The sequence below is a fragment of the Anopheles funestus genome, assembly GCF_943734845.2.
Source record: "Anopheles funestus chromosome X unlocalized genomic scaffold, idAnoFuneDA-416_04 X_unloc_115, whole genome shotgun sequence".
In the NCBI taxonomy this organism is placed as follows: domain Eukaryota; kingdom Metazoa; phylum Arthropoda; class Insecta; order Diptera; family Culicidae; genus Anopheles; species Anopheles funestus.
The window spans coordinates 26885-42500 of record NW_026045056.1 but is presented as its reverse complement, the minus strand read 5'-3'; positions in this window follow the sequence as shown (position 1 = coordinate 42500).

Below are 15616 nucleotides of genomic sequence, written 5' to 3'. Positions count from 1 at the left end.
CAGGCGGATGTGTCGGGAACAGATCGTTGGCTATCCGCTCCAACACGACACGGTCAGTCTCAGGTGGCACGAAGCAGCCACGAAGACGAGACATGACCACCCGATAACCGGCCCCAAACTCGTTGGTTTCCGCCTGTTGAATCAGCTCATCGAGCTGCGCTCGCTTGCTGGCCCGGACAGCCTTCTCGACAGCTCTCCTCGCCGACCGATGATGTGCAGCCACAATGCTGCGCTCCTGCAGGTCGGTGGTACGAAGCATCCGCTCATGCACGGTCGAACACTCCTCCCGAAGACGCAAGATCTCCGGAGTCCACCAGAAGAGGTCTCGATGGGGGTCACGATGCGACATGGTGACGCGCTCCATCGTGTCGTCGCATGCATCTAGCATGGCGTCGACCATCCCCTCCTGGCTGACGGCTCGTTCCGGAAAACCGGCCGTCTGGAGTGCGGCTGCGAATGCCTCCACCGAAAACTGCGTCGTCTTCCATCTACGGCCAGCGTGCCGAAACGTGGTAGACGACGAAGAGGACCCCTGTCCCCGCTGGCGATGCTGCTGCTGTTGTCGCTGCTGCCTCCCGTTCAGGTGACGATGCTGCTGCTGCAGGTGCTGCTGCTGCTGGTGCTGCTGCTGCTGGTGCTGCTGCTGTTGTCGTCGCTGCTGGTCGAGAGTTGGAGGCCCCACGGTGAAGAAAATGTACCGATGGTCCGACGCCGTATAGTGGCACGAAGTGGTGTTCGCTGCCACCTCCCAAGTGTCTGGACGAGCAATGGATGCGCTCGCGAAAGACACATCCACGACACTGGGAGTGGCGACTCCGTTGCCCACGAACGTCGGGACCGATCCTTGGTTCAGGATCACAAGCCCAAGCTGCCGGATTGTGTCCAGCAGCTCTTCACCGCGCCGGGTGGTACGTTGGCTACCCCACTCCCCATTCCAGGCGTTGAAATCGCCTGCCAGGACGATGCGAGGGTGGGGTTGGGCCTCCAACTCCACCGCCTCCAGAAGTTGCTCGAACTCGCCGGCGTTGAGACGTGGAGGGGCGTAACAGCTGATGAAGACCACCCCTCCAATCTGCGCAGCAGCCAACCCGGGCATGGCACAGCGCCAGACCCGCTGGATCGGAAGGTGGCCGGTCGCCACCACAGCTGCTCTCCCCGACGAATCCACTGTCCAGTTTCCGCTGCCCTCTGGAGGTCGGTACACCTCTGACAGCAGCAGCACGTCGACCCGCTTAGTGCGGGCTGTTTGCAGGGCCAGATCCTGAGCAGTGCGTCCACCACCCAGGTTGACCTGCATCACCCTCACTACACCCGACACTGTTGACCTTGTCGGCACGATGAGTGGCCCACTCGATGGGGCCCCTGGCAGACAATGCACTTAGCTGCCGACGTGCACTGACTAACGCGGTGGCCTACCTCGCCACACTGCAAACACTGACCCGTCCGGTCAGTTGAAGAACGGCAGTCCCGCGCCAGGTGCCCCATCAGCAGGCAACGGAAGCAGCGCTGACGGTCGAGCGGCTTCTTCGGCACTTCGCGGATGCCGCTGACACATTGGCAGAGTGTCAGCTTCTGACCAATGAGACTCCGTGCCTTGGCCAGTGGGAGTCGAACACGCGCTCGCTTTGTGCCATCACGGAGCTCCCAAAGCTCGACGTGAGTGATGCCAGCCGCTGACCCCAGCTTCTCCTCAATGGCAAGCTTCACGTCACTCTCTTTGGCCAGAGAGTCGACGTTGGTGATGAGAAGCTCACCCATCTCCGTCACCACTCGTGCCTCGCCATCCTCACCTAGCGCTAGCTGGATCCGGCGAGCCAGCTCCGCGCTATCGACGTTCTTCCGCAACGGTACAAGCAGATGACCTTGCACGGTCCGGCGCCCCATGCCGATGTCTGCCCTGACGTCCTGCAGCTCCTGAGATGTACGCAGCTTCACGTACATCTCTGTCCAGGTTTTGTCCGAACCTGGGACCACCGCAATGCGGTCAGGACGCGGAGGACGCCCCTTAGACTGGGCACGATGCTGCTGATGTTGTTGCTGCTGACTCTGCTGCTGCTGCTGGCGCATCTGAGGTGGCCGGTACGGCTGGCCCACCTGCTGCGGTTGCTGCTGCTGCTGAGTCGAACGTTGCGATCGGCTCTTCCGACCGCTCACGACCGTAGCCCAGGACATCTGCTGCTGCTGCTGCTGCTGGCCATTAGCCGACACTGCGACCGTCCGTCGCTGCGGCTGTGGCTGGCTGCGCTGCTGCTGCTGCTGCTGCTGCTGCTGCTGCCGCTGTTGTTGTTGCTGCTGCCGCTGCTGCTGCTGCTGCCGCTGCTGCTGCTGCTGCTGCTGCTGCTGCTGCTGCAGTTGCGAAGCTTTCTTCGCACGGTTGCGCTGCTGCCGGCTGCGTTTTGTCCTGGCACTGCCCTGACCAACAGGCTGTGCCGAGGAATGAAGCGCCGTCAAGGAACGCATGCCCTCTTGAAGCGCTTCCAGCGTACACTTCAGGGCCACTTCACGTTCCCGGCTAAGTCGCAGCTCTTCCGTCAGCGACTCGATCTGTTTGGCGAAGTTCTCCAGCATCTTGTGCTGGAAAGCCAGCACCGACGCTTCGCCATCGTCGTGGGGAGCCACGGTTGAAGACATCTCCCCTGCCGCTACCACTGGCGGCACCACCGTCTGCTCGAGAAGAGAGGCGTCGGAAAATTCCGCATCGTCCTCCTCCTCGGAATTATCAGCCTCGGACGGAACCGCCACCGTTGGTCCGGCCGGCCGTGGTGTCACCGGTAAAGGGGAAGGGGTATCGGACCGCTTCCGAGGCGTGGACGACGACCGCACCCCGGAACGAAGCACCCGCCCCTCCATTCTCCGCTCCTTTCACAAAAAACCGCCTGCACGAATCGTTCAGACGGAACAAGGGGATATTCCCTTCAGCATCTGCCAAGGTAACGACCGTCCGTCGCTAGAGCCCCTTTGGCAGATTTTCCGTCCGCGGATCGCAAGAATAAAAAACTCCCACTTTTTTCTTTATTAAAAACCAATTAAGCAAGAGAAAACCGCAGAAATAATAATTTTTTAAGATATTCCGCAAGAAGAACAGGAAAACACCAAAAATCGGGTTCGTCGCCTGCTGACGCGTTGAAATCTCTCGTTTTGGCGTTCCCGGGGAAGGATTCGGAGCCAAAGAACCGTTCCCGGTCTCCTGCTAAGCGTTCCCGGTCTCCGGCTGCGCGTTCTCACTCTCTGACCGCTAAGCGCCGGAAAGGTATGCAATTCGCATCGAGTTTTATAGCACCGTAACGCTTCGTAACGCTGGTGTCCCGGCTAAGCGCTACCGCTACCGGTCACTGGTGGCGCTGCAGACGTCGAAGAGAAGGTGGTTGCTGTCTTCGCTGGAAGTTGCGGAACCCGCCACGGGTGGCGCTGTCGTCATAAAAAGGGAGCTTTTACGTTGGGTTGTTGTCCTCACTGCTCGAAAACGCTTCGTGGTGTTGTTGATGACACAAACACACGCGACGACACACCTGACGCCACCGTACCACGCTGTTGCACGCACTTTCACGTCGAGTTTTTACTGTTTATCTCTTTTTAAAAGCACTTTACGTCGCTGGAAAACGATAGTTTATGCTCCCTAGCATGTGTTTTACCACTTTTCCAATGTTCTAACACGGTATTTCGATATTTATTCGCCACTGAAGTTCCCCATACAAAGTGTATGGGGACACTTTAAACTGAGTTTTAGCGCAGTAAATTGAAGTAAAACGATTTCCTTTTTCAATATTCGCTAAGAATGACACTCAATTCGCCCTTTTCGACTATTGTTCCGCTATTTATAAGCACTTTTGCACAATATTTTTGCAAAAAATACGGAGCGACACAAAGCACGTCTAAACTGCTGGCTTGACAGCTACACACACACAGGGATAACTGGCTTGTGGCCGCCAAGCGTTCATAGCGACGTGGCTTTTTGATCCTTCGATGTCGGCTCTTCCTATCATTGTAAAGCAAAATTTACCAAGCGTAGGATTGTTCACCCTTTCAAGGGAACGTGAGCTGGGTTTAGACCGTCGTGAGACAGGTTAGTTTTACCCTACTGGTGTGCATTGTTTGTCGCTATCTTAACGGAATTCCTGTGCAGTACGAGAGGAACCACAGGTACGGACCACTGGCTCAATACTAGTTCGAACGGACTATGGTATGACGCTACGTCCGCTGGATTATGCCTGAACGCCTCTAAGGTCGTATCCAATCCGAGCTGATAGCGCTTCTTATACCCATTAGGTGGTCGTAAGCTAGCGGGCCTAACAACCCTCCGAGAACCGTCCGTGCTGTCCATTGGCACACTGGCGTCTCATCCCCGCTTACTACTAGGCCGCAAAGGGCGGGTTCGCGCTGCACGTGTTAGTACCATACATGTTGGGAACACCGGTGGACGAGCTTGCCGACTGTGGATATCACTAGTTTCGACACCTACGACCGCCCGCAAACGACGGGACTACAGGCTGGGAGCTTCAAGTTGTAGAGATGCGTTCGCATCGATCCTCTCAGGCGACCCATGCTTGGTGGTTAGTGCTTGCGCGTGCGCGCCCCGTGTGTGCTGGAATTGGCCAACCAGTGCACATTGGTGGTGCGTACCGTGACTTGCACCATGTGACGAGAGTGTTGAAGAACACTGTGTGGTGACTCTATGCCTATGTGATGGGGTGCTTGTAACACACGACCGAACCGACGGCTCGTTGGATGGTCACGACAGTGTGGTGCAGGTGCGCCCATGTGTAACGAATACATTGAGTGCCGTTGGAGGTTAGCGGTTGGTTGGTTGCATGCTACAACTTCGCGTTGTACATGGGCTGGCCGCTGCGCTTCCTTCGGGTTGCCACTTGATGTTGATAGGGTTGATGTATTGTGTTCGTTGACTTTTGGTTCATTCCAAAAGTCTTCGGACTTAGATAATTTTACAAGTGTCGGCGCTCTCGGACCGAAAATAAGAAGACAACTAAGAAGAAAAAGAGAAAGAAGCTAATAGTGGAAAGTATTCTTCTTCAAAGAAGGAACAAAAATTTTACAAGTGTTGAAAAATTTCCTAAGTCCAAAAAATTTTCTAAGTCCAGAAAATTTTCTAAGTCCCACAAAATGGAACATGATGAAGAAGATACAGAAGTTGAAAATTTTTCTAAGTCCAAAAAATTTTCTAAGTCCAGAAAATTTTCTTAGTCCAAAGTGTTGGAACAATTTCCAAAGGCCCATAGGTTGCACTGAATTTTCCTAAGTTGGCCACAAGTACCCATGAGGTATCGAGAAGGTTCACCCGAAGGACATAATATGTCCCAAAGTACCGATAGAGTACCCACAAATAGCACCGCGTTGGCCTTAGTTGGCCAAAAGTACCGATAGAGTACCCACAAGTAGCACTGAGTTGGCCTAAGTTGGCCAAAAGTACCGATAGAGTACCCACAAGAAGCACTGAGTTGGCCTAAGTTGGCCAAAAGTACCGATAGAGTACCCACAAATAGCACCCAGTTGGCCTAAGTTGGCCAAAAGTACCGATAGAGCACCCACAAGTAGCACTGAGTTGGCCTAAGTTGGCCAAAAGTACCGATAGAGTACCCACAAATAGCACCCAATTGGCCTAAGATGGTCAAAAGTACCGATAGAGTACCCACAAGAAGCACTGAGTTGGCCTAAGTTGGCCAAAAGTACCGATAGAGTACCCACAAATAGCACCGAGTGGGCCTAACATGGCCAAAAGTACCGATAGAGCACCCACATATAGCACCGAATGGGCCTAACATGGCCAAAAGTACCGATAGAGCACCCAAAAGTAGCACCCAATTGGCCTATGTTGGCCAAAAGTACCGATAGAGTACCCACAAATAGCACCCAGTTGGCCTAAGTTGGCCAAAAGTACCGCCAAGTAGCACCATAGAGGCCCGAGTAGAGCGAAATGTGGGCCAAATTGAACATTTGAAAATTTTTACAAGTCCAGAAAATTTTCTAAGTCCAGAAAATTTTCTAAGTCCAAAGAGTTGGACAAATTTCCTTAGGCCCAAAGGTTGCACTGAATGTTCCTAAGTTGGCCATCAGTACCCATGAAGTATAGCGAAGGTTCACCCGAAAGACACAATACGCCCTAAAGTACCCACAGAGTACCCACAAGTTGCACCCAATTGGCCTAAGTTGGCCAGAAGTACCGACAAGTACCACCATAGAAGCCCGAGTAGAGCGAAATGTGGGCCAAAGTACCGAGTAGTTGCCACAAATACCCAAATGGATACCAAAATGTGGTACCAAGTACCTAACTGTTGCAACAAATGCTAGCTTTCTGAGCAAAAGCTGTGGACCAATTTCGTAGAAGAACCGCCTAGGCGAAAAGGCAAAAATCGCCGAAGCTGGCCCGCTCGCAGAGCTCGCGGGCCAGGAGATACTCATAGGGCGATTTACTAGAGTGGGGAACTTGAGAATTTTTGTGTCCGAGACTTTGGGCAACTTCGCGGCCGCCCCCTTAAAGTAAAAGATTTTCTCTGGGTGCCTAAAATTCGCAATTCCCGCAAAGTCGGGAAGACGTTAAAGTTTTTGCCCAAAAAATGGCCATCGATTTAAGGTGATTTTCCAATAAGAAAATTTTTCCTAAGATGAATTTTTTCGAATATTTCCTAAACTAAGCGTCGGAACACATGGCCGTGGAGGAACTTTTGGTAGCTTTTGGCAAGGGCTATCGGATGAAATAATGCGAAAGGCCATCGGAGCGATATTGGATAAATGCGGGCCCATAAACGTACCTAAGAAGTGAAAATTGGTACCTTGCACGCAGGATGCAAGAAATGCTTGAGTGTTAACCATCATCGGTACCAAGTACCTAGGTTATATCGAGTGCGTAGATGGAAGTCGGTACCAAAGGGAAACCTTCCTAGGCTAGGTGCACGCAAGTGAGTATGGATCGATCAGTAGAAAGATGGGAAGCCATAGGAAACCTTCCTAGGCTAGGTGCACGCAAGTGAGTATGGATCGATCAGTAGAAAGATGGGAAGCCCAAGGAAACCTTCCTAGGCTAGGTGCACGCAAGTGAGTATGGATCGATCAGTAGAAAGATGGGAAGCCATAGGAAACCTTCCTAGGCTAGGTGCACGCAAGTGAGTATGGATCGATCAGTAGAAAGATGGGAAGCCATAGGAAACCTTCCTAGGCTAGGTGCACCCAAGTGAGTATGGATCGATCAGTAGAAAGTGGGAAGCCCAGTACCAAATGCCCTAGTGAAGACCGTAAACGAATATCATGAACCGAGAAGGAGCACCAAATGCCCTAGTGAAGACCGTAAACGAATATCATGAACCGAGAAGTAGCACCAAATGCCCTAGTGAAGACCGTAAACGAATATCATGAACCGAGAAGGAGCACCAAATGCCCTAGTGAAGACCGTAAACGAATATCATGAACCGATAAGGAGCACCAAATGCCCTAGTGAAGACCGTAAACGAATATCATGAACCAAGAAGTAGCAACGAATGCCTGAAAAAGTACCAAGTCCACGGTATAGAGTAACGAGAGTTAACCGCCGTGATGTATGCAATGTGGGCAGCCATTGCATGGGTTCTGGACTTGGTTCGCGAATAACTTTTTTGCTAGACATCGGACAAAGTTGACGTGGAAGAACGAAATGTAGCATTTGATGCCACCTATCCAAAACTTTTTCAAGATTGAAGATCCGATCGATACAGCCTGAGTTATAGGCAAAAGTTGGTGCAAAATTGAGCATTTTTAATGGTGAAAAATCGGTAATCCTCGAATAGCTCCTGTTGGAAGCATCGGACCACATGGTCGTGGAGGAACATATTGTAGCGTGCGGTGTCAAGTATCGACACCCAAAACCGCATGTCCGATGGACGGAAAATGACCAAGTTATAGTGAAAACTTGGTTGCACCAAATTCCCGAAGAAGTGCAACGAGAAGGTGAATGCGATGGTTGTTCGTCGAATAGCTCCGGCCAGAGACATGGTAGCGATTAGTGGTGCATGGAAGAAATCTAGCCACAAGTGCCATCTACCCATGGCCAGAAGAAAGTGTGGCCATATCTTGGATACCGGCGGAGCTATGGGGCAAATATGGGCCAAAAATGGTGCAAGTTGGACCAAAAATCCGACCAAGTGCGCGAGGCGCTTTCGTGAATAGCTCCGGCCACAGACATGGTAGCGATTAGTGGTGCATGGAAGAAATCTAGCCACAAGTGCCATCTAGCCATGGCCAGAAGAAAGTGTGGCCATATCTTGGATACCGGCGGAGCTATGGGGCAAATATGGGCCAAAAATGGTGCAAGTTGGACCAAAAATCCGAAAAAGTACCTAGGTAAATGCGATGGTTGTTCGTCGAATAGCTCCGGCCACAGACATGGTAGCGATTAGTGGTGCATGGAAGAAATCTAGCCACAAGTGCCATCTACCCATGGCCAGAAGAAAGTGTGGCCATATCTTGGATACCGGCGGAGCTATGGGGCAAATATGGGCCAAAAATGGTGCAAGTTGGACCAAAAATCCGACCAAGTGCGCGAGGCGCTTTCGTGAATAGCTCCGGCCACAGACATGGTAGCGATTAGTGGTGCATGGAAGAAATCTAGCCACAAGTGCCATCTACCCATGGCCAGAAGAAAGTGTGGCCATATCTTGGATACCGGCGGAGCTATGGGGCAAATATGGGCCAAAAATGGTGCAAGTTGGACCAAAAATCCGAAAAAGTACCTAGGTAAATGCGATGGTTGTTCGTCGAATAGCTCCGGCCACAGACATGGTAGCGATTAGTGGTGCATGGAAGAAATCTAGCCACAAGTGCCATCTACCCATGGCCAGAAGAAAGTGTGGCCATATCTTGGATACCGGCGGAGCTATGGGGCAAATATGGGCCAAAAATGGTGAAGTTGGACCAAAAATCCGACCAAGTGCGCGAGGCGCTTTCGTGAATAGCTCCGGCCACAGACATGGTAGCGATTAGTGGTGCATGGAAGAAATCTAGCCACAAGTGCCATCTACCCATGGCCAGAAGAAAGTGTGGCCATATCTTGGATACCGGCGGAGCTATGGGGCAAATATGGGCCAAAAATGGTGCAAGTTGGACCAAAAATCCGAAAAAGTACCTAGGTAAATGCGATGGTTGTTCGTCGAATAGCTCCGGCCACAGACATGGTAGCGATTAGTGGTGCATGGAAGAAATCTAGCCACAAGTGCCATCTACCCATGGCCAGAAGAAAGTGTGGCCATATCTTGGATACCGGCGGAGCTATGGGGCAAATATGGGCCAAAAATGGTGCAAGTTGGACCAAAAATCCGACCAAGTGCGCGAGGCGCTTTCGTGAATAGCTCCGGCCACAGACATGGTAGCGATTAGTGGTGCATGGAAGAAATCTAGCCACAAGTGCCATCTACCCATGGCCAGAAGAAAGTGTGGCCATATCTTGGATACCGGCGGAGCTATGGGGCAAATATGGGCCAAAAATGGTGCCAGGTGGACCAAAAATCCGACCAAGTGCGCGAGGCGCTTTCGTGAATAGCTCCGGCCACAGACATGGTAGCGATTAGTGGTGCATGGAAGAAATCTAGCCACAAGTGCCATCTACCCATGGCCAGAAGAAAGTGTGGCCATATCTTGGATACCGGCGGAGCTATGGGGCAAATATGGGCCAAAAATGGTGCAAGTTGGACCAAAAATCCGAAAAAGTACCTAGGTAAATGCGATGGTTGTTCGTCGAATAGCTCCGGCCACAGACATGGTAGCGATTAGTGGTGCATGGAAGAAATCTAGCCACAAGTGCCATCTACCCATGGCCAGAAGAAAGTGTGGCCATATCTTGGATACCGGCGGAGCTATGGGGCAAATATGGGCCAAAAATGGTGCCAGGTGGACCAAAAATCCGACCAAGTGCGCGAGGCGCTTTCGTGAATAGCTCCGGCCACAGACATGGTAGCGATTAGTGGTGCATGGAAGAAATCTAGCCACAAGTGCCATCTACCCATGGCCAGAAGAAAGTGTGGCCATATCTTGGATACCGGCGGAGCTATGGGGCAAATACGGGCCAAAAATGGTGCAAGTTAGACCAAAAACCCTAAGTGCGCAAGGTGAATGCAAAGGTTGTTCGTCGAATAGCTCCGGCCACAGACATGGTAGCGATTAGTGGTGCATGGAAGAAATCTAGCCACAAGTGCCATCTACCCATGGCCAGAAGAAAGTGTGGCGCTATCTTGGATACCGGCGGAGCTATGGGGCAAATACGGGCCAAAAATGGGTAAAATTTGACGGTCCAAAGCCAAGGGTAAATTTTTTTATTCCTCTAATAACTTCTAGCACAGACATTGAATCGGTTGGTGATGTATGGATGAAATGTAGCAAACAGTTGGAACTACCCATAAAATCTTAAAGATTGACGATCCAATGTATAGAACCGGAGTAATGTGCGATACTTGGTGAAAAATCGAGTGAAAAATTAGCTATAAACTGTTTTTGGCCCATAACTCGAATACTAGACATCGGAAGGGGGGGTCGTAGAACGATTTTTTGTTGCCCTATCGATTCCCTATCGAACGAGCAAAAGTTGTTTTTTTGACCAAAAAGGACCCCTACTCTAGTAAAATTGGCCTGATTTTACTAGTCCCCGGTACCCGTACAGGCAAAATGAGCAAAATGCTCAAGTATGAATGGTTTTTGGCCCATAACTCGAATACTAGACGTCGGAGGGGGGTGTCGTGGAACAATTTTTGGTAGCCCTTGAAATTATCTATCGAATGACATATACTTGATTTTTGGCCAAAAAGTTCCCTAGACTAGTAAAAATCGCATCATTTTACTAGAGTCGGGTACCCTGGACGAAAAACCGCTATAGTTGCGGTTTTTGGCTAATAACTCTAATACTAGACGTCGGAGGGGGGTGTCGTGGAACAATTTTTGGTAGCCCTTGAAATTATCTATCGAATGACATATACTTGATTTTTGGCCAAAAAGTTCCCTAGACTAGTAAAAATCGCATCATTTTACTAGAGTCGGGTACCCTGGACGAAAAACCGCTTAAGTTGCGGTTTTTGGCTAATAACTCGAATACTAGACGTCGCAGGGGGGTGTCGTGGAACAATTTTTGGTAGCCCTTGAAATTATCTATCGAATGACATATACTTGATTTTTTGACCAAAAAGTTCCTAGACTAGTAAAAATCGCATCATTTTACTAGAGTCGGGTACCCTGTACGAAAAACCGCTATAGTTGCGGTTTTTGGCCAATAACTCGAATACTAGACGTCGGAGGGGGGTGCCGTAGAACAATTTTTTGTAGCCCTTGAAATTACCTTTCGAATGATATATAGTGGTTTTTTGGTCAAACAGTGACCCCGAGACTAGTAACCCTCCATACACAAAACCGCCTAAAAAGTTTTGGTTTTGCAAAATTTTGAAAAGTGCGTCAAAAAAATTTTTTCAAAAAGTACCAAATCGTGATCAGAACTCACTATAGACCATAAAAAGTGAAATCCGATGGTCATTTGCAACACTTGGTCAATCGAGAAAAATTTCACTTTTTTACTAGAGTCGGGTACCCTGAACGAAAAATCGCTCAAGTGATGGTTTTTGGCCAATAACTCGAATACTAGACGTCGGAGGGGGGTGCCGTAGAACAATTTTTTGTAGCCCTTGAAATTACCTTTCGAATGATATATAGTGGTTTTTTGGTCAAACAGTGACCCCGAGACTAGTAACCCTCCATACACAAAACCGCCTACAAAAACTTTGTTTTGAAAAATTTTGAAAAGTTCAAAAAAATTTTTTTTTCAAAAACTACTAAAACGTGATAAGAACTTACTATAGACCATGAAAAGTGATATCCGATGATAATTTGCAAAAGTTGGTAACTAGTAAAAAATTTCACTTTTTTACTAGAGTCGGTGCAACGAGAAAAAAAAAGTCCGTGATGGAGAAAAATGGCACGTTTTCCACGCCTGTACGCTTTCGTTTTCTATATAGGGGGTAGGTGAGCCAGAAGCATGAATTTGACTGAGTACGTATCTTTATGAATTGGGCCCTTCTAAATCGATTGAGACTACCCCCAGGACGATCGGACGACTGCTTCTGGCTCAAAATGTGGTTTTTAGATTTTGATCGTCAATTATGAGAGAAAAAATCGATTAGAAGTAAAGATACGAAATGCTTGGTCTAAGTTGGGAAACGACTTCGGATATTTGTTGGACGTTGTCGTAGAAGGTCCGAGGACCAAGGAAAAGTGATTTCCAAGTGGATTTATGCACTATTAGTCGATGGTAAGATGTGAAATTAGTAGAACTTACCATACAGTTTGCGAAGTTGAAGCAATCGGTTGGTGAATATGGTACTGTCTGTCCAATTTGGTGGTTCGGAATGAGTGAAACGATGTTGATGATGGATAGACGTTCCGATTGCCCCCGATCGGGGAACATATAGTGGTCTTTAAGGTCCAAGTACCTATGTTTTGGTAAGCAGAACTGAGAGTTAAAGGATGAAAGTCGGCCATTCCTAATATCATCCTATCGGTGGTTCGCGAGTTGTTTGAGGACCGGAGCAGCTCGCGATGAAACGGTCCTAGGGTATTGGTTATCCATCCAAGGAAGAGTAAATGCGATCCTAGATGTGTGTCGTTGGCCGTTCTACCGGCATCGCCTATCGATGAGATATCGACGGGCATGCCTTACTCGAAAGTTGAATTCTAGGATCGATGGTCAAACAGACCTATGAGCGATAAACCAAACTGAACACGTATTGATGTCGGCTTTTCCTATCATTTGATGCCGCAGGTTGTTTAGGGACCGGAGCAGCTTGCGGCCGAGACGGTCCCCGGGGGTTTCTTTCTCCAAGGAGTGGAAACTATTAAGCAAGAGTTGTAGCAAGATACGATCCTCTGATGTGTCGTTGGCCGTTCATGCGGTATCGCCTGTCGATGATATATCGATGGGCATGCCTTACTCTACCGACCTTCTAATTGAGAGTATTAATCAGGGATCGATGGTCAAACAGACCTATGAGCGATAAACCAAACTGAACACGTATTGATGTCGGCTTTTCCTATCATTTGATGCCGCAGGTTGTTTAGGGACCGGAGCAGCTTGCGGCCGAGACGGTCCCCAGGGGTTTCTTTCTCCAAGGAGAAGAAACGATTAAGCAAAAGTTGTAGCAAGATACGATCCTCTGATGTGTCGTTGGCCGTTCAAGCGGTATCGCCTGTCGATGAGATATCGATGGGCATGCCTTACTCTCCCGACTGGATTACTGAGAGTTTAATCAGGGATCGATGGTCAAACAGACCAATGAGCGATAAACCAAACTGAACACGTATTGATGTCGGCATTTCCTATCATTTGTCGCAGGTTGTTTAGGGACCGGAGCAGCTTGCGACCGAGACGGTCCCCGGGGGTTTCTTTCTCTAAGGAGTGGAAACGATTAAGCAAAAGTCGTAGCAATAATCGATCACCTGATGTGTCGTTGGCCGTTCTTGCGGTATCGCCTGTCGATGAGATATCGATGGGCATGCCTTACTCTCCTGACTGTTTAATTGAGAGTTATAATCAGGGATCGATGGTCAAAAGGACCTATGAGCGATAAACCAAACTGAACACGTATTGATGTCGGCATTTCCTATCATTTGTCGCAGGTTGTTTAGGGACCGGAGCAGCTTGCGACCGAGACGGTCCCTTCCCGAAAGATGGTGAACCGAGTCGTCTGGCGTAAAAACCGGACGACTCGAAAGGGCTTGACCCTTTCAAGTGAGCGATAATCACATTCTACGCTCAGTTCGACAGCTACAAGGCAATCACTCGCTATGTTCAGAGCTAATACATGCAACATGCCGGCATTGTTTCCACCGACGCATGGATTCAAGACTGGTGCACTTATTAGTTAAACCGTTCGCCTCCGGGTGTTTCGAGTTCAAGTCTGGATGAGGATTGATCTTGCTGGTAATAGCTTGAGCCCCTGAATAAGGGGTCGAAGCGTACATCTTGAGACCATGTACAACATATTACCAAATCGGCACCATGGGTTCGGGTGCAAGTGATGTAACCGTGAAAGATGTTGAGCAGCCCAACATCGGTTTACACACGCATAATAGGAAGGCAGCGCTGTCGACTGGTCAGTCGTGTAAGAAGTGTGCATTATCGATCACAAATATATTGGTGATCTGTAGGTTGCGCATACACCATGCCCGGTGTAAAGTGCCGTGGTCCCCCCCGGGGGGCTGCATCAAACCGTTCGCCACGCGAACTACCCAATGGAACGAACTCTATGCATTTAATAAGAAGAAGAGATGATAATGAAACACGGTCGATTTAAGAGTTGAAAACGTTGAAATACCTATAAGCAAGTCTTAAGTTGGTGGTGACCGTTACGCCCCAACAAATTGGTGCCTTACCCTACACCAAAGAGCCATTCAACATGGTTCAAGTGAGCGATAATCACGCTCTACGCTCAGTATGACAGCTGCAAGGCAATCACTCGCTAAGTTCAGAGCTAATACATGCAACACGCCGGCATTGTTTCCACCGACGCATGGATTCAAGACTGGTGCACTTATTAGTTAAACCGTTCGCCTCCGGGTGTTTCGAGTTCAAGTCTGGATGAGGATTGTTCTTGCTGGTAATAGCTTGAGCCCCTGAATAAGGGGCCGAAGCGTACATCTTGAGTAAATGTACAACATATTACCAAATCGGCACCGTGGGTTCTGGTGCAAGTGATGTAACCGTGAAAGATGTTGAGCAGCCCAACATCGGTTTACACACGCATAATAGGAAGGCAGCGCTGTCGACTGGTCAGTCGTGTAAGAAGTGTGCATTATCGATCTCCAATATATGAGCTCAGTATGACAGCCCAATTGGTAATCCTCGGGACCTCCAGAAAGGAAGCTGGATGAGGATTACCAAATCGAAAGTTGATAAGTGTAGTGGTACCACTTAGTCAACTTGTATCCCGAAAGATGGTGAACCGAGTCGTCTGGCGTAAAAACCGGACGACTCGAAAGGGCTTGACCCTTTCAAGTGAGCGATAATCACGCTCTACGCTCAGTTCGACAGCTGCAAGGCAATCACTCGCTAAGTTCAGAGCTAATACATGCAACATGCCGGCATTGTTTCCACCGACGCATGGATTCAAGACTGGTGCACTTATTAGTTAAACCGTTCGCCTCCGGGTGTTTCGAGTTCAAGTCTGGATGAGGATTGATCTTGCTGGTAATAGCTTGAGCCCCTGAATAAGGGGTCGAAGCGTACATCTTGAGACCATGTACAACATATTACCAAATCGGCACCATGGGTTCGGGTGCAAGTGATGTAACCGTGAAAGATGTTGAGCAGCCCAACATCGGTTTACACACGCATAATAGGAAGGCAGCGCTGTCGACTGGTCAGTCGTGTAAGAAGTGTGCATTATCGATCACAAATATATTGGTGATCTGTAGGTTGCGCATACACCATGCCCGGTGTAAAGTGCCGTGGTCCCCCCCGGGGGGCTGCATCAAACCGTTCGCCACGCGAACTACCCAATGGAACGAACTCGATGCATTTAATAAGAAGAAGAGATGATAATGAAACACGGTCGATTTAAGAGTTGAAAACGTTGAAATGCCTATAAGCAAGTCTTAAGTTGGT